Source organism: Schistocerca cancellata, chromosome 2 (assembly GCF_023864275.1).
Source record: "Schistocerca cancellata isolate TAMUIC-IGC-003103 chromosome 2, iqSchCanc2.1, whole genome shotgun sequence".
Classification (NCBI taxonomy): Eukaryota; Metazoa; Arthropoda; class Insecta; order Orthoptera; family Acrididae; genus Schistocerca; species Schistocerca cancellata.
The window spans coordinates 614009766-614029419 of NC_064627.1; the positions used below are offsets into that span (position 1 = coordinate 614009766).

At 38.3% G+C, this 19654-nt stretch overlaps 1 protein-coding gene across 3 annotated transcripts in view; it reads right to left on the minus strand.

Moving 5' to 3' along the window:
- LOC126162273 (uncharacterized) overlaps nt 1–19654 on the minus strand; it is a 321006-nt gene that overhangs the window by 228031 nt on the left and 73321 nt on the right. The window lies entirely within an intron of this gene.

The window sequence follows — 19654 nt, forward strand, 5'->3', positions numbered from 1 at the left end:
GTATAGTGGGCATGCGGGAGGCCGGGTGGACGTACCGCCGAATTGCTCAACACGTGGGGCGTGAGGTCTCCACAGTACATCGATGTTGTCGCCAGTGGTCGGCGGAAGGTGCACGTGCCCGTCGACCTAGGACCGGACCGCAGCGACGCACGGATACACGCCAAGACCGTAGGATCCTACGCAGTGCCGTAGGGGACCGCACCGCCACTTCCCAGCAAATTAGGGACACTGTTGCTCCTGGGGTATCGGCGAGGACCATTCGCAACCGTCTCCATGAAGCTGGGCTACGGTCCCGCACACCGTTAGGCCGTCTTCTGCTCACGCCCCAACATCGTGCAGCCCGCCTCCAGTGGTGTTGCGACAGGAGTGAATGGAGGGACGAATGGAGACGTGTCGTCTTCAGCGATGAGAGTCGCTTCTGCCTTGGTGCCAATGATGGTCGTATGCGTGTTTGGCGCCGTGCAGGTGAGCGCCACAATCAGGACTGCATACGACCGAGGCACACAGGGCCAACACCCGGCTTCATGGTGTGGGGAGCGATCTCCTACACTGGCCGTACACCACTAGTGATCGTCGAGGGGACACTGAATAGTGCACGGTACATCCAAACCGTCATCGAACCCATCGTTCTACCATTCCTAGACCGGCAAGGGAACTTGCTGTTCCAACAGGACAATGCACGTCCGCATGTATCCCGTGCCACCCAACGTGCTCTATAAGGTGTAAGTCAACTACCCTGGCCAGCAAGATCTCCGGATCTGTACCCCATTGAGCATGTTTGGGACTGGATGAAGCGTCGTCTCACGCGGTCTGCACGCCCAGCACGAACGCTGGTCCAACTGAGGCGCCAGGTGGAAATGGCATGGCAAGCCGTTCCACAGGACTACATGCAGCATCTCTACGATCGTCTCCATGGGAGAATAGCAGCCTGCATTGCTGCGAAAGGTGGATATACACTGTACTAGTGCCGACATTGTGCATGCTCTGTTGCCTGTGTCTATGTGCCTGTGGTTCTGTCAGTGTGATCATGTGATGTATCTGACCCCAGAAATGTGTCAATAAAGTTTCCCCTTCCTGGGACAATGAATTCACGGTGTTCTTATTTCAATTTCCAGGAGTGTAGTTAACAATCTTAGAATCACGTTAGGGAGTGTACTCAAGAAACTACCTAAGCAGTTTCCACAACCTTCGAAATTTTTTTATGTTCTTAGACGTAAGGTTGTGTTTTGTGCAGCATTTGTAATTTTTTTTAGATCTGCACGTTTAAGTCCAGTGTAAAACATTAACTCTATTTCAAATATATGGTTCATTCTTTAGTTACAGACAATAAGGCCAACTTAAACATATATATTGCACATGATTAAATTTGGGAGCAATATATTCCCCTCCTTAAAAAAATCATTTTGCGTATAACGGGCAACAAACGACGCCTTCTGTAGACACTACCCGTCATATGAAAGGCTAGACGAGCATTGTTTGTTAGGATTGAGTCTAGCTACAGAATTCAAAATGGAAATGGCAAATATCTGCTATAACTCTATAGAAAGGGCACGTAACGACTCTTAGGAAAGACATCCTACATAAAGTATGGACGGTTAAGGAAAACTTCGTCGGTCGTGCGCCTTAATAAGTAATAATTTAACAGAAGACAATGTTGTGACTTGGAAAATGGGAAAACTTTCAATTTGGCGGAGTAAATTTTGTAATGCAGAAAAAAATTGGAGCATATAAAAAGTGGATAAGAAATAAGGAAATATTTTAAAGATCAAATACCCAGCTGGCTAGAAGCGAAAGTGTGTAAATTGTTTCGTATACAGAGAAAGAGCCGATGCTTTACGTCTCACTAACAGCTCTACACAGGTACACATACGTACTTAACATGAGAAATGTTACTTGTTTCGGTTTTTAGTGTAAATGGCATCTTAGTTATGTATGTAGTACATTCTTTCACGCGGAAGTAAAGTATGCCACATTGTCCTTAGAAAAGTGAAGTGAAATAATTTTTTTTAAAGCCTTGAACCTAGCATTTTGCAAAAACAGACATAATGTCTATTGGGATGCCGCAATCACTGGTTATACAATGTTACTTATAATCCGTCTTGATTTCAAAAGCGTTTATTCACGTGGCTGATTTCGGTTCCTCTAGAACCATCTTCAGATCCGCAAATTTCGGCTACAGGACGCAGCATAAAAAGGTTGCTGTGTATGGACGGGTTACTCCTGTAACTGAAACTTGCAAATCTGAAGAAGGTTCTAGAGGAATCGAAACCAGTCTTGTGAATAAACATTTTTGCAGTAAAGACGGATTATAAGTAACATAGGCTTGAACCTCGTGCACAGAGATGTTGTGGGCCATACACAGCTTAGACCATGATCGATTTCAGTTGCACTGCTCTTCCCCAGAGGTGTTGCGACAAGACGAATATCCGTTCGCTCTTCCTATAACTAGCGTAGAAGTATGATGAACAATTCACATCACTTCACATCCTTCAGATCTTGCAAACATAAAACTCCGATATCACTGTATGGTTTCACTTATCCTGCTACCATTAAGGTTCCTACTGATTCTTTCGAATACTTATATACTTACTATCTTTTTATCAGTGGTCTGAGAAAGAATTTTTGAGAGATTTTCTCCGTTATTAAGTCTATTTTTGCAGTGACTTCACGAAGGAGACGAAATTAATAACATTAAATCATGTAAACAAATCAGTTTGATGACATTTTGACTGTTACCAGGAAGTAATCATGGCAGAGACGACATTCTGTTAAGTGGTACTGAAGACAAAGCATCATAAAGAACGGTACAGCCTTTCTCACTTCGACTGGAGAGATACCAAATCTCATTCGATTACTCATCATTAAACTTCGCTAGAATTTCGTTTTTGGCTTAACATGCATGTCAGGATGGTTCCTTTCAAAAAAAGACGCCACTGATTTCCCACCACATCCTTATCCGAGCTTGTGTTCCATTTCTGATGACATCGTCTTGTTTCCTCATGACCTGCTTGCTGCTGCACGAAAATGTACTTCGAAATAGATTTTTATTCCTCTGTCGTCTTGTCTCTAATGGACAGCACCCACGACTGTATGTAACGGTCGTGGACAAAAGAAATGTTGATTTTTGAGCTACTGCATGTTTTTCAATCATCAGCTGATTTGTGGCGCTGATAGAAATAGATCAATTTATTTCATGACTAAAAATGTAGCAACTAATATGGTAAACTGACTTGGGTTAGGAGTAAGCCTGTTACAGAAACGAGGAAAACAAAAAAGCTCGAAACATTGTATGTTAATGATAATAAGTGAAGACAGCCGCTTGAACTCAGCTCGGGCGCCTGCGAGTCAGCCACTTCGGGCTCTTCCTGTAGCTGAAAATTCCGGTGTGACCTCGAGTTCTCTGGACAGTCTGTCGCACCACACTGGCACTTCTCTTCTGGAACTACCTCGTACTCTGTAACAAATAAGTGGATAGATATGTCAACAAAGGCGGACTCTGTGAAAACTCTTGTAGAAGTCTTGATATTTACTATTGGTACAGCAAATTTCAGACACTCCCTTTCCTACAGTTCACATGCATTTCTATTTCTGCAGCCTCTTCAGAACATGAAGTCACGAATGTAGACTTCCTTTGACTACATCCCCATTAACAGTATAGAATCCATCTTGTTGATGAGCTTTTAACTGCTTCATCGTCACCTGATTGGTAAACAAAGTGGTGGGGCTACTTTTCTACTATTTACTAAAAACGGACAGCTTCTACAACGAACTTTCGGAACAGTACAAAACCATGTTTAGAATAACACCCAATCATAGAAAGACCAGTGGTTTGTATAATTTCCATGCAAAACGTTGCATTCTACCACAAGTAGCATTTTAATAGAGAGAAATAAAGTAACAAGATGTAAGTAATAGGTAAATAGGGAGTTGGAAGAATAGTAACACGTAATTCAATGATGTCAGTGTAATATGCATTTTCAGTCAACAGTGCAAAAATACACTGTCTAAAGTAATCGTATAGCTCAAAACACACACATCCTACACACCTGATAGTTCTTATGCTAATCCTCCTTCTGCGGTTGCAGGAGTGGTTAAAACAATGTGGAAGAGAACGAAGTCAACACCTCACTAAATCCAAGTTTCTATATTCAAAATCACTTCCGTATTCAATCAGTCCAATAACAAAAGTGTTATTAATTATATTTTTAACTGATAATGGAATAACAGGCCTTTCACCAAGTATATTATAAAATATGCATATACTCTGTTGCAGAAAGTTGACAGTAAACCACAGAGCGAAGTCTGATAATGAAAAACTTTCGTGAATCTTCGTTTGTGTTTTGGAACATTGTAGTCTTAGATAATCAGCAATCCTTCTGATGGAGAGCCTATATTGCCGCAAGATGTAACCACCAAGAGATGGTTGTGTTTTGTGAATTTCAGTGGAATATCTGCAGTGCAACTTTTTTGTTGGGATAACTTGCACCTAGACAACTACGACGCGTATACCCTCATCATCAATTACGCAGCAACACGTTCTTTTCTTTTGCTGCGTGTCGGCCAAGAACTAAAGTTATAAATCGTTTCTTGTTGTTCTTTGGTCATTGTTCTACTTTTGCTTGGCTCCACACGAATGTTTCGTGGGCAAGTTGTTTCATGTTACTTTGAAATGTTTATCGCAATAGTGTCTTTTGCCTCTTCAAAATAGATGTACAACTTGTTTGCCGGTCAATCTGTCATTGATAAAGCGACGTCAGTTGTGAAGCTGTCGGTAGAGCTATGTAGAGACTACAACAAATTAGCTGTAGTTTTCTCTCCTCTCCTCTGAGGTACACTGTTGATGGTGAAGACATTTCGTACTGGAACTGGCTCTGGTCACTGTTCCAAACATTTTATTTCTCAACACTGTGCTCTATCATAAACACGTTTACTTCTTCCACAAACTGTTGTGCCATCTGAAGTATAGTATTATCGTCTTCTGTGTATTTCTGTGTGGAAAATGTAGAAAAATGCGATACTCAGCTTTAAGACTGTCGATAAAGGACTTTCAAACTTTGAAATTGTTCAAGTCAACCATTCTAGACGCTTCTAGTGCCCACTTCTGCAGATGTCAACAGTGAATTGTTGGTCCACACGACTTCTCTATGTCAAATTGTGATACCACATGCTCTTCCAGAGCTTTCAATTGGAACAGTCTGTTTTCTTTCAAACGATTTCCTGCTGCCTTTCACTAGACGAAAAATTTACTATTAATCGGTAATTTGATTTACTTTTAATGCTCTTATAATGTCTCACTAGTTTGCTAAATGAATTGAAGCATCGACTGCCACAGCTTTCATCAGTTTTTCCTAATAGGCTGTAATCAATATCTTCTATCACACGGGATTTCGACGGTTTGCTTGTAAATAGATCGTACTCACTTTAACTGGACTGTTGCTATTGCTCTGTAGATGGACGTCGCTACTGTTTGAACAGCCACCTCCAGGTTCAGGTTCTTTCTGTTCTTCAAAATCAGTATCCCTATCTTCATATTTTAATGTTTAATATCTTTAACTCACATCCTGTAGATTTATACAGGTGTGGAATCGTTAGCCACTTGGGGTGGCCCAGCGGTTCTAGGCGCTACAGTCTGGAACAGCGCGACCGCTACGGTCGCAGGTTCTAATCCTGCCTCAGGCATGGATGTGTGTGATGTCCTTAGTTTACTTAGGTTTAAGTAGTTCTAAATTCTAGGGGACTGATGACCTCAGAAGTTAAATCCCATAATGCTCAGAGCCATTTGAACCATTTGTGGAATCGTTAAATTACTTAGCTTCCCAGATTGTTTTAGATTTAATTTCTCTGTGATGTTTAATGGTGTGTGTAAGTAAATAACGGTCAACGCTACGAAAATATACACTGTACTAATTCAAATGAAATTCATATCACCACAACAGTGATAAAGCTAAAATCGATTTTAATAAGACATTAAGTATCTGTAAAGGCAGCGTGGCTGCATTAGATTCTATTACTGAGGTATTATTCATTCTGGACACAGAAACAAACTGTGTTTAGTTGCTGTCCCATGTCACAATGAAGTGGTACGGTAATGTGGCATGCCATAAATAAAAAAAAATAACATTTCCATTTTGATTTTCGACTTGACTTCTTTTAGCTGTGCCTCAAAACAGATAAAAATATATCCTCCACTGAGACTTTAATCAGGAACCAAAGCACATACCCTCCCCAGGCATCCATGTTACTCATAACTAACGAAATTTTACAACATTCTGCTCTACCTTACTCCTCCACTCCTGGCTATGAAGGATGGTCTCACAACGTAAAAGAGGAGATTGCTCGCAGTTTCCTAGTCAAATGATTTCCGTGGACACAAGACCATAAATTGATAATATTATTTCACACATTATGTGAAAATCACTCCTATTAATCGATGCAATTCATACAAAAATATCAAGTGATATTTGTAGGTTAATTTTGTGTCATCCAGGAAGTAACTTGTTGTCACACGATTGTCAAACATCCTGCATTGTTGTTCAGAATCAGTTATCCTCTACAGACTTGAAACCAAACATTTAAATAAAAGAATTGGAAAATTCTTAATCTATCTCTTCTTAGCATCGCTAGAAGCCAATTTGAAAAAAAGTGTCATTAAATACGTGACCTACTGACCTACACATCATGTATTCTGTGTGTTACTGCAGGTCTCTTCCAAGGAAAAGTAGCTGTAGCCCGTGTATCAAATATGATACATTAGGTCACTATGACCCTACAAAATTCAAATACAAAACATCTTTATTTACTGCTGTTTATTGGAATTTTAAGGAATTTTGTGTTACAAAACATCAATTAACAGAAATCAGAGCTTCTACACATCACTTATTTGTTCTTTAAAGGTATTTTATGCAAATGACGTGCACATTGTGTAAAAATGTCGAAAAAGAACCATTTCAGAGACTAAATTTTGCAACACACTGTTCACTGCATATTCTTGTGTAATAATATATGCGATATGTATATATGACGATTACGGAACTTACGACTGTTACTTCCACCTCTTAGCTGTCTTATATCGTGTGAAAATTTTTTAAGCAATCTCTTTTTCAAGTGAAATACGGGAACGCATCACAGATCTGGTATGTTTCGAACTTATTACTGGAGCAACCTTGAATGCTACATGCAGATCTACATTTTTTCTCCCAGCGTAATTATCTGGCAAATGGAATGTATTCCTAAATCTTTTGCAAGCTCTAACCTTTGAAACTGTTCAAGTTAATCAGTTTAACGCTTCTAGTGCCCACATCTGCAGATGCCAAGAGTGGTTTTTACTTCTTCTCTTCGTATCATTCCCTGTCGTCCGACATATTTGGGTCGATGGGCTCCTGTAACATCTCCAAAACTTCTGATTCAATCAAAACTAAGAACCAAGCACATTTACTGTCGGCGTTCTCTAACTACCTGCGGAATGACCACACAAAATATTACGTCCTTGGAGGACAACGAATGACATAAGAGTGTTGATGCCTACTGGCTGTGACAAGAGAGCGGTGTTAATTGCTTTATTTTGCATTCTCTTGTCTTAAAAAGTCGATACATATAATCTAAGTTAACTAAATTAAATATTGTCTGTGCTCGAGTGCACATGGTTCCTTAAACTGCCCCCCAAATTGCGAAGGCAAAGGTGTACCACCTGCAGCTGACCAATTTGTTGACGTATTTTCTTTATTTATCATGTTATGAATCATAAGTTGTTACGTATCATGTTTCACAGATTCAACAAACATATAATATCATAAATGTCATACATCTATACAAATACATAAATAATATTTACATACAAGATAAATGAAATTGAAATTAAAATAATAATAATAGTAATAATAATAATAATATAATAATAATAGTAATAATATAATAATAGTAATAATTTGTAATAATAATAATAATAATAATAATAATAATACTTGTTTGCCTGAGTAAGTAATTGAGAGATTAAAATTTACGCCGTGAATTTATCGAGCTTCGCACGTCCGAAGATGTACGGAACGTAGCCAAGGCTCATTATATATTTTTTGTAGACAAAGTCTAATATCTGACCTGAGCTTCAATCATGAAAATGGAGTGACTAAAATTACTAAAACAAAGAAAAGCATACTATTAAATAAAATATATATTCTTTTTAACATATACATTACGATATAAATTACACTTACGTCGAATTATAGGGAAATAATTGCAGATCATTTACAAATGAGAGCAACTTATTAATTCTGCGCCTCTTTTCTGCAAATAAAGATGAAATGGCTAGCTGTGGAGCCACACAAAATATTACGTCCTTCTAGGACAACGAATGACATAAGAGTGTGCTGATGCCTGCTGGCTGTGACAAGAGAGCGGTGTTAATTGCTTTATTTTGCATTCTCTTGTCTTAAAAAATCGGTACATATAATCTAAGTTAACTAAATTAAATATTGTCTGTGCTCGAGTGCAAATGGTTCTTTAAAACCTCTTAGCTGTCTTATATCGTGTGGAAATTTTTTAAGCAATCTCTTTTTCAAGTGAAATACAGGAACGCATCACAGATCTGGTATGTTTCGAACTTATTACTGGAGCAACCTTGAATGCTACATGCAGATCTACATTTTTTCTCCCAGCGTAAATATCTGGCAAATGGAATGTATTCCTAAATCTTTTGCAAGCTCGAACCTTTGAAACTGTTCAAGTTAATCAGTTTAACGCTTCTAGTGCCCACATCTGCAGATGCCAAGAGTGGTTTTTACTTCTTCTCTTCGTATCGTTCCCTGTCGTCCGACATATTTGGGTCGATGGGCTCCTGTAACATCTCCAAAATTTCTGATTCAGTCAAAACTAAGAACCAAGCACACTTACTGTCGGCGTTATGAACCTTACAAGTGGAAATTTTGTTTGATTAATTTTAGCATTTGCGCTGTTATTCTGAAACATACATCGCTCATGTATGAGATAGAACACTTAATTCAAGTATCAGAACACACCGTGATGAAGTTAACGGGTCCACCTCATACTTGAGCGATGTATGTTTCAGAATAACAGAAGACTTGCTGACACTAGTAATACAAGACTTCCGCTTTTCAGGTTCGATATGCAAATAGCTAGACAACGGCCATCCTAATACAACAAATCTGACGTTAAGATTTAAATGTTCTGTGTAGATAAAAGCTACACAGCGTTCAGTTGCAGTAATGGTGTTTCTTTGTCATTACTGCATAACAAGGTTTAATTTAACATGATAAACTCATATAATTGTTTCCTATGACAAAGGTGTTCTGATTAGATCTCAGTTGTATTTCAGTTTCTCATACTTAATGGCAGACTTACCTCAGACTTATTACATTTGATAATGGAGACCGAAGTAATTCATGATAACTTTTAGTAATTTACTGCGATTTTGGCTTGACTATTGTACTGAAGTCAAAATATTTTAAAAAATAGTCTTTACTTGGTTACGTCGTTATTAAAAGACACTTAAATTTTCTATTTTCACCATTTGAAAGAGCCTGAAATCAATTTTTGCGGTCAGGTAAAAAGCGTTGGAGAACATAGCGACCCAAATTTCCAACTTCAAAGTCTACATTAACCTTTGTGCTCATTCAAAGGAAATGTTCCTACTTGCTATTTACTCAGTGGGATCGATGGATATAACTTTCAACAGAAGTTTCGAATTTCAAATGATTGATTCATTTTGTAAAAGGCTACAATCATTAAATATTAGTCTTAGTGTTGTAACTAAACATCCCTTTGGGTAACAGCACTATTAACAGTACAGAGGCGATCTCTACTCAAGTCCCCACTTAAATGGTCTCTCGCCCTGACTTCTGATCACCAAAAATTAATTCCTTTTTTAGATGCTAAAATAGCAAAAATCCTCTCTATGATGCCTACAGTCAGGATATGTGACACTGCTCAGGATTTTTAGCTTCAACGAAAAGACTGATAAAGACAGCATGTAGCATTAAGATACCCACTGCTCAGTTTAGTGTGGCAGCACAAAGAAAGCTTGTAGTCTACGTGCAAAATCGCTGCTCCATACAGTGCAGCTATAGCTGCCTACAGGCGTACACAAAGAATGCTGGTTACCACCTAGTCATGCTGCAACAGTGCCACTACAAGTAAAATGTCGCGAATGTGTGCCATTAGTTCTGCAGTCTCATAGGTTTACAGCCGCTTTCTGGTAAATAAAAAGGTTTTCGCGTCAATCCGTTAGTAATCATATTTAGCGTTTAATTTTACTTTTAGGAAACAAATTGCCTCAAATTTTGAAAAAACTGCTATAAAATATACGGGTCGTTATGATTTTTCGTTTGATACACATTAGATCACCCAATACAGTGAATAAAATTTTGCTTATATCTTGAATTTTCATTTAGACTGGTGTAGGATTGAGGTCTGCATGTATCTCCAGTCTCCACAAAACGAATTTTATGTAGTGTTTTCAGTTCCGATCGTGTGCACCAGCAATATAGTCAAAAAGGAATATTCACAACGTCTCTCATCTCTCGTAAATGGTTTGAGATATGAAAACGAAATTTTAACAGAATGTAGTACAGAAAGTGGAAGCCATGTTATCATATGGCTAATATACACAACTTTCCTACCTACACCGATATATGACTAGCTACAGACTTTTTCAATGGAGTAATAGAAGTTTGAAAGAGTCAACAATAGCAGGTTAAACGAGCATTAGTATTGCTTTAGCAACCTTCCAGAGGAATTCAACTTTATCTTTATAGTGTGAGAGTGATTTTTAATAATTGTACGAGAATTCTTTCAGTTTAGCCCTCACTATTAAATTCAGTGCGAGAAAAGCCTTTTGTAATACTTGAAAACCAGTACAACAAAAGTGCCAAAGACATACACCCTTCTGTTATGGAGACACAGAAATAAAAAGTCGTGGCTAAAGGTACCGAAAGCGAGAACTACAAAACCACAAACACAGAAAGTAGAGATATATAAAATACGCCTAACATGTGCATCTTTAGGTTTCAGTAAACTACTGTGAGACACTTGGACAAATGATCAGTGGTTTACAAATAAGTTCGACTGTGAAGAAGTGAACGGACAGTCGAACAACACATCAGATGACACTGAACTCACATTCGCGAGGACGACGGTTAAATCCCGCGTCTGGCCATCCTGATTTAGGTTTTCCATGATTTCCCTAAATCGCTCCAGGCAGATGCCGGGATGGTTCCTCTGAAAGGACACGGCCGACTTCCTTCCCTAATCAGATGAGACCGATGACCTCGTTGTTTGGTCTCTTCCCCCAAACAATCCATCCAACACATCAGATGAGTATTATGAATAATTTGTTTTAAATATTAAATACAAAATAAACAATCAAAGACTGTTAATAATTAAATTTCAGGGAGTTACTGATTTCAGCCCAAAATTTTTCACCAATTTTCCTGTTAGAGTTACTTCTCTTCTTCTTATCCGGTGTTGTTGGCTTCTCATAAATACTTCAACTGATACCTGGATCTACATTATAAATTATTATATTAAACCAAAATTATACGAAACGACTCCTTCTCTTTTACAATGCTCGTTCAATTTGCAGGTGTCGTTCGTTATATAAAAATACACGTTTGATCTGCATCCAGGTCCTTCATACAGTATCAGAATATCTCATAGTAAGCCTCAGACAATGCGGTAACAGAAACAGAACTCCAATATTTCACTAGTACATGCATCCAAGGAAAGCTTAAAATAATTCAGCAGATCAGCAGAATCAAGTACATACATTGTACATGTTTTAATGAATTCTCAGCAGTTGTTAGCACGGAGTTAACAACACATGCGCAAATGGTAGTTGAAGCACCTTATATTAGTTTTACTCATACTGGCCACACAGCTTGGATGAGACTATAATTGGAGCACAACGACGTAAAAAATGCGTTTACAGTACATGTGTACACCAGAGTCTCAATTTTGGCGCCACATCTGGAAATTGCTTGAATGATAGTTGCATTACTTGACGGCAAGAGGTCATAACCTGAGACACCATGACCAACACACCATACTGAAACGTCCCCTTAGAAAAATTAATGAATTACTGTCCTTAAACTGACACACAGTATTTTTAGCGCAACGCAATCTGGCTTTCAAAAATCCCTACAAAAGAATGGCCCTGACTAACATTAACCTATACGAGCGAAATCGCCTTTCACAAATCACTTACCTTACAAAAATCTTCGTTACTCGAACTACTGCAATACAGCGAGCGCCACTACTGCCAGCTAAATAACAGATTCAAACTACGGAAGGCACTAACTACTGATAGGCATAGTTAGCAAATGAAAGATTTTAATAGAGAACAAACAATATATTTACCTTAATAGTGTTGAAAAATCATAATATACATAACAGTTCATGACATCCAGTCTTACAAATTTCTAAACTTCGCCGTCTCTCTCCCCACATCCACCACTGCTGGCGGCTCACCTCCAACTGCGCAACGCTACGCACTGTTCACATCCAGCTGCCGCTGCCCAACACTACAATGGCAGACAACAATGCAAACTAGCCACAGACTGCACACAGCACAGCCAGTGATTTTCATACAGAGCGCTACGTAACGTTGCCAATAAGAAAACATAAACAGCCTACTTACATAGCCCCCATACACCCCACAAAAAATTTTACAAATTGTTTTTGGCAGTGGCCAATAATGATTTGATAAAATTTTTCATAATTACAATAACAAAGATATCAAATGCACACACTTGTTGATACAATGTTGGTCAAAAGCTAAATTTTTCTCACAGTCCATCATAAAGACAGTCCTGATCATTCATCGCAGTAAAATTGCAGTGTTTTTCTCAGAGTCTGAGCAGTAAAAAAAATTCACACGGAAGTAGTGGATTTCCATGCAGTTTTGAAGAAGTAGTGTTGTCCTTCCAACGGAAAGACCATGCTGACTCTCGACGTGCAGACAAGTAATGGGTCACAACAGAGCAAACTCACAGCAGAGTCATTCGAAGTTTTGAAGAATATTGGTAGGCAGATCATCACAGAGTAGACCCACTGTAGTCCTGGTAGAGATTACGGTATTGGTGGGCCACCAGAGGTGCAGACACACTGCAGTCCTTGTAGAAATAAAGGTATGACCAGCAGCCATCTGCTACGACTGTGCAGGTGCACAATCACCATCGAAGAGTCTTGCGGACAATATAGCAAGTCTATAACCACCACTTGTGCACTCACAAAGTTTTTGGAATTGTCCTTAGAACCAGCAATGCTGTTATCCAGTCCCTTGCTGAATTATTTACACACGTGCAAACACTAACAGTCCCTACTTCTCACATATTGTCCATATACTATGACCAACAGAAATGTGTGCAGTGAAATGGAACTCACAAGCTAAAAACATGATGAACTGGTGTCAATTACCATTTTATAACATAAGAATACAATTACAAAGGTACAATATACATCATTAAAGAACATAACAATACAGATAACATTTGTAGTACAAGCTTTACAAAAGAATTGAAATAACATATACATCAGTGTTACAGGAATTATGACATGAGTACATACATAAGATATCATAATAACTTTCGAAACATCAACTTCACACATGAGCATTAAAACAGAACGGAATAAATAATGTCTAAACATCTTTACAAAGAAAATAACATATTATCAGAAAAATTCTACAACATAACTCTTATTAGCTAAACACATTAAGTCAGGAAAAACACAAATTCACATAGTGTAATAACACAAAAATACAGCAGCAAATGCTATAACCTATATCTAAACATGACAAACCTCAAGCAGAAAAAATATTACGCTAAACGTGGCCATGTCTAATACCTATGTCACATTTTAACACTAGAATGATGCATCACAAAAACTTACTCTGCAAGAAAGTTACCAAGTCATTAAAAAAATAATTTATGCAATTTCTGTGAAGGGAAATGTCTATTTGTGCACTCTTTTCTACGAAGGTACATCATAAAATTATTCTTTACAGGGTCTGTAGACAGAAAATAGTGATATTAGTACATCTATTACATTTTATAATAACCAATGCTGCAGTGCAGCTAGAAACTAGATATTAAAGAAAATGAGCAAATATGTACAAAGGAAGGCATGAAACATCATTCAGTAGCCATATGGCATTTCATAAAGTAGTATAACAATCTCTCAACTAGAAAGACAGTATTCATAATCAGGTGTATAGACATAAAAATATTTCTCGTCATTTCATTAGGCATTTCTGTAAATATCATAAATTAAGAGCGCCACAGTGTTATCATATGTTTTCAAGTTTGAGTGTGTCGTATTTGCGATGCTTTCTACAAAGGAATGTCAATAGCGAGGATTATGGCCCCTTTTTTTTCTCCACCTGTGCCTCTGAAACGCACACACTAATGGCTTTTTTCCAGGCGACTGTCGCGCAGCTGGGTGCCCACGACTCATTACGTGAAGGTGGTCACTTAACTTTCTTACTGAAATATTTACGACACCAGTTTGCATTACAGTGACAGTCTCATATACAAAATCTCACAGGTCGAGAATTTGCGTTGCAAATGTGTAGAAACAAAATCCTATGAATATAACAGTGTTCAAAAAGTTTTCGACGGCATTGTGATGTAATCGCAAAAAAAATTCTCTGCTCATTTAATAGTGTCATCTACCTCAATCGTACTTTAAAATCATGCTCCCTTACCAAATGCATCATTCAAAGCTCTCATAGTATCACAATGGTTCCAAAAAATATGAACAGTTCACAAAGTACAGACAAAGTACAATTTCATAAGTGTGAAGTTACCCAACTGTGTAATTGCATAACATGTGTCACTGATGTAGTAAAAAAAATGTTTATCTCTCAGTTAAATGATCAGATAGCTGTGTAATTTGTGTGTTACACAAAGTAAGCGTGTACCCCCCTAAGGATTAATGAATAATACTCTCAGGTGATACAGATTACAGCAATGGAATGAAATGTATCATGGAAAACCTTTGTATCATTTTACTTCAAATATCTTTAAAAATAAATGTTTTAAGTACAAAATTAATCACTCAAATACATCTACTATAGCGCTAAACTGTGTGTCTTGTTGTAAGATAATCTCTGTGGAAGTGTTGTAGTTATAGTCCTCTGAAAGCTAAGTTCTGCAAAAGTTAATGTACTTACTTCATGATAAACAAAAGTGAAATGCTTTGCGTATAGATATCTTAGTTATTACACTTATTGCCATGATGAAGAAAGTACTGTACTGTAACGTATTGCTGTGCTAAGAAAAGGCTGTCTCATTGTAGCTACGCCACAAAAGTTACTACTCAAACATGTTTTACTTTCCAGAATAATTCAAAAAAACTGTGCCGATATAAAAAAGAAACACCGCAAAAGCAACATTGTAAATTGTCACTCATTAGTAGCGTCGTGATAAAATCGTGTAGCTGTCACATAATCTAACCACTGTGTCATCTGGTATCACACAGAAAGTACTTTAAACCCAGAATGTATTTTCAAGTAAACCAAAATGTTGCATTAAAATCTCATTAGCAGAACTGGTAAATGTTCTAAGTATGTCAGCCTTATAGTCGCTAGGTAATCGTGCAACTAACAAGCAAGAATGTACAAATAACAACACTGTGTCGTCTGTTCACTATAACAATGCATTCGTAATTTCTGTTGAAATAAGTTCTCTTCGTATTGACTGGATATTTAACTTCAAACATTGTTGCATGTTAACAGATTCTAAGTCTCACAAAGCATACTAGTAATGTAAAGTGGGAAGTTATATGGGAAAGACAAAGTTAAAAAGCAGATTATCTTTCAATAAACGGTTTTACATGTGAAATGTGGTGCAAGCCTTTACTCTTACTACTATGCAGAGCTCCAGCTTCAACGGAATCATCGTGTGGTATATGTCGGTAAAGAATACTGGAATTTTTCTCAAGGTTAGTATCTATGTTATTTTTCTCTGAGCCAGCTGGCGCACACGGCTGCCTGCTGTGTGAGTCATTGTCTGTCTCTTTGTTGGCGTGCATCGTTATTAAGATTAGGAGACCTAATTTCTACAAATTCACCTCGTCGAGAGTGCCCTTTTCTATTTGAATCCCGCCAATTCTGATAAAATTCAGGTCTGTCATTAAGATTATATCGTCTGTCGTCATGTCGGTAGATTCCACAGTTTCTTTCTTGTCGGTCACGTGGTGGAGCATTTCTCCCTGAATCGTAACTGTGCGCTGATCTGTTGCGTCTGAAATTATTCTGTCTCCCTTGATAATAATAGTTCTGGTTACCATATTGTCTGTTTCTATTATTGTCTCTGTCATATTCATTACTACGGAAATGCGAACTTTCTCTGTAACTATTAGTCTGCCAGTGGTTGTCATACATGTGGTGTTTGTTTTGGTCACGATTTGTGTTGTGAGAATAGCCTCGTCGTGTCCAGTTATTATTTCTTTCATTGTGGAATTGCGACGGATGTGACCTGTAATTGTTGTGTTCCTGTTTTCGCATTCCGGGATTGTCAGTGTCAATTTCTAATTTTTGTAAGAGTCCTTGAAAAGCTTCAATGTCGTCTTTGCAACGTCCTGCCAAAATAATATGTCGTAAATGTTCAGGTAATTTGATTAAGCAAATATGGGTGAGTTCTGAGGGGCTGTATGGATTTGACACATATTGATTCTTGTGCAACATGTCTTCAAAATATTTCACAAGACTGGAAAATTCAGATTGTTCGAAATGTTTCATCATTATGATGCTATGTTTTACTCGGTATTGTGTAGCTTGAGACCAATATGCTGAGAGGAACGCATGGTAAAATTCTGCTTCACTGTGACAATCGTGAATGACCGATCCCTTACAGCTGGTTCATTCTCTAAATAGCCACACACAAATTCTAATCTGTGCTCTAATGACCAGTTGGGAGGAAAACAATGAGAGAATTGATGGAGCCACGCTTGTGGATGAATGTCGTTGCCAGAATTCTTAAATGTTTTAAATTTACGTGTAGTAATGAACAGCTTATAGTCAAAATCATCGTGTCGGCGAAGAGCATATCAGTCATTGTTACGTCGTGTCGGCTGTTCCATCTAAAATTGGTGCACCTTGCCTATTTCTTTCATAATTTCCGAAATGCCCTGTGTTATTATTGTGTGGCTTTTCCGTATTTCTAAGTCCCTCTTCCCGTGTTGGAGCGCGAGTGTCCTCTGAAATATGTAATTCTTGTATTACTTGTGCCAACTGATCTTGTACTTCCCGGATTTCTCTTTTGTACTGTGTACTGATTTGATTTTGATTTTGTTAGAATTTTCTAATTTGTTCATACTCTTCAGTGTCCGTGAAGGCTACAGGTCTTGTATCATTCAGATCATCATCTACCTTTGTAGATAAGTTAGTGAACTGATCTGAAAATTCGGCTACTTTATCTGATAGTGAAATTATTTCCTCTGTGTGTTTTTCTGAACCACGTTTCAGAGTGTCCATTTGTGTTGAAATCGTATATCCTGTGTCCTTTAAGTTTTCCTGAGATTTTGCAAGTTGCGTAACCGAATCGGTAGATGCAACTGAGTTAATTTTAGCCCACAAGGTCTCATGATTTTCATGAACAATGGTTTGCAGTTCTTTTATGGCTGCTTCGTGATTCTGTAATGCATTTTCATGACTCGAAAAAATAGGTTGGAAATGCTCACAAATTTGTGTTTTTACGTCATTACAGACTTTTTGACATTTAGATTCAATGTTATGTAACTCAGTAGTTAAATCTTCACGTGTTTGTTCAAGTGTGGTGTCTAACTTTCGAAGATTTTGTTCCATTGTGTCCAACTGTTGCTTTGTTTGTCTCTGGTGTTGTTCCATTGTGTCTAACTTTTGAAGCTTTTGCTGTGTTTGTCGCGTTTGTTGTATTAATTGTAATAACAATGCACTGATGACTGAAACATCTTCCTCAGTGCTTTTCGGCAGTGAATTTGCACCGGCAACATTCACGTTTTGACAAGCAGAAAATGTGTCTTGACTTATTTGAGAAAACGGTGAGGACGCAAAACCTGAATCTACAGTATTTGGAAGATTGTGTCCTGTCATTTCGGACTCCTAAGGCGAGCTGTTGCCGACCGATCGATCAATAATGCTTCCCTGCTCACTAATTGTTTCACTGCCTACACCATTATTTGCAGCCCGCTCCATTTCCCTATGCACAATTACCAAATTACTACTTTAGACATTAGTTAATTCATTACTCAGCGGCGCTAACACACTACTTTCGCTTCACTGTCATTTCTCAGTTTACTTTGGAGCCTAGTATTACGTTTTTCACACGCCATTATTTTCACAATATTTCACACACAGAAAAGCACAATTTCAAGAGCAAAATAAGAAAACACATTAACATAGCACTGAAAATAATATCTAGTTAACTGCAAGCGTGGCTGCGAAATACTTGGTGCAAATCTACATGCATGCCACAACAACAATGAAAGACTGCAACTACAAAGGAGATTCTCTTTACAATTATGCGCTACCAATAAACAACAGCTACACTAATTACTCAAACTACACGAAAAAAATCAGAAGATTCCACTGAGGTATCCCCGGCTAAGGGTCGACAGATGAAACGTCCTCTTAGAAAAATTAATGAATTACTGTGCTTAAACTGACACACAGTATTTTTAGCACAACGCAATCTGACTTCCAAAAATCCCTACAAAAGAATGGCCCTGACTAACATTAACCTATACCTTTCACAACTCACTTACCTCACAAAAATCTTCGTTATTCGAACTACTGCAATACAGCGAGCGCCACTACTGCCAGCTAAATAAAAGATTCATACTACGGAAGGCACTAACTACTGATAGGCATAGTTAGCAAATGAAAGATTTTAATAGAGAACAAACAATGTATTTACCTTAATAGTGTTGAAAAATCATAATATACATAGCAGTTCGTGACATCCAGTCTTACAAATTTCAAAACTCCGCCGTCTCTCTCCCCACATCCACCACTGCTGGCGGCTCACCTCCAACTGCGCAACGCTACGCACTGTTCACATCCAGCTGCCACTGCCCAAAACTACAATGGCAGACAACAATGCAAACTAGCCACAGACTGCACACAGCAGAGCCAGTGATTTTCATACAGAGCGCTACGTAACGTTGCCAATAAGAAAACATAAACAGCCTACTTACAATACCTGAAATTATCGACTCTCCAACATTGATAAGATAGACAATTTCTACTTGACTTAATCGTTTACGACCTTCAGAGATCAGTACACTTGCGACCAACACACACAATGATGACATCCAGTATGACACCGCCCGGTACCTTCTGTCTAGGGCGTAGTAGAAATAGTTATCTGCATTGACGGTGTATACATCGAGATGAGAAATTCCTGCTTGCTGTCGCTGTGCCGGGTCACGCCCATGCTTCTGCAGGTATGCTGGCACAGCTAAAGCCTCACTTCAGTTGCAGGAGTTACTTCAGCATCGATACACACCGTAGTCATGTAACTATAGTGTCGAACATACGTCATATTCCCTATTCCATTTCTGCCCCCCCCCCCCCTGCTATTAGGCAAGCTGGATAAGGAATTCAAATGTCAGCTCAGAAAAAACAATTTTATGAGCCAAGTGCGCCCTGATTTCCTTCCTTATC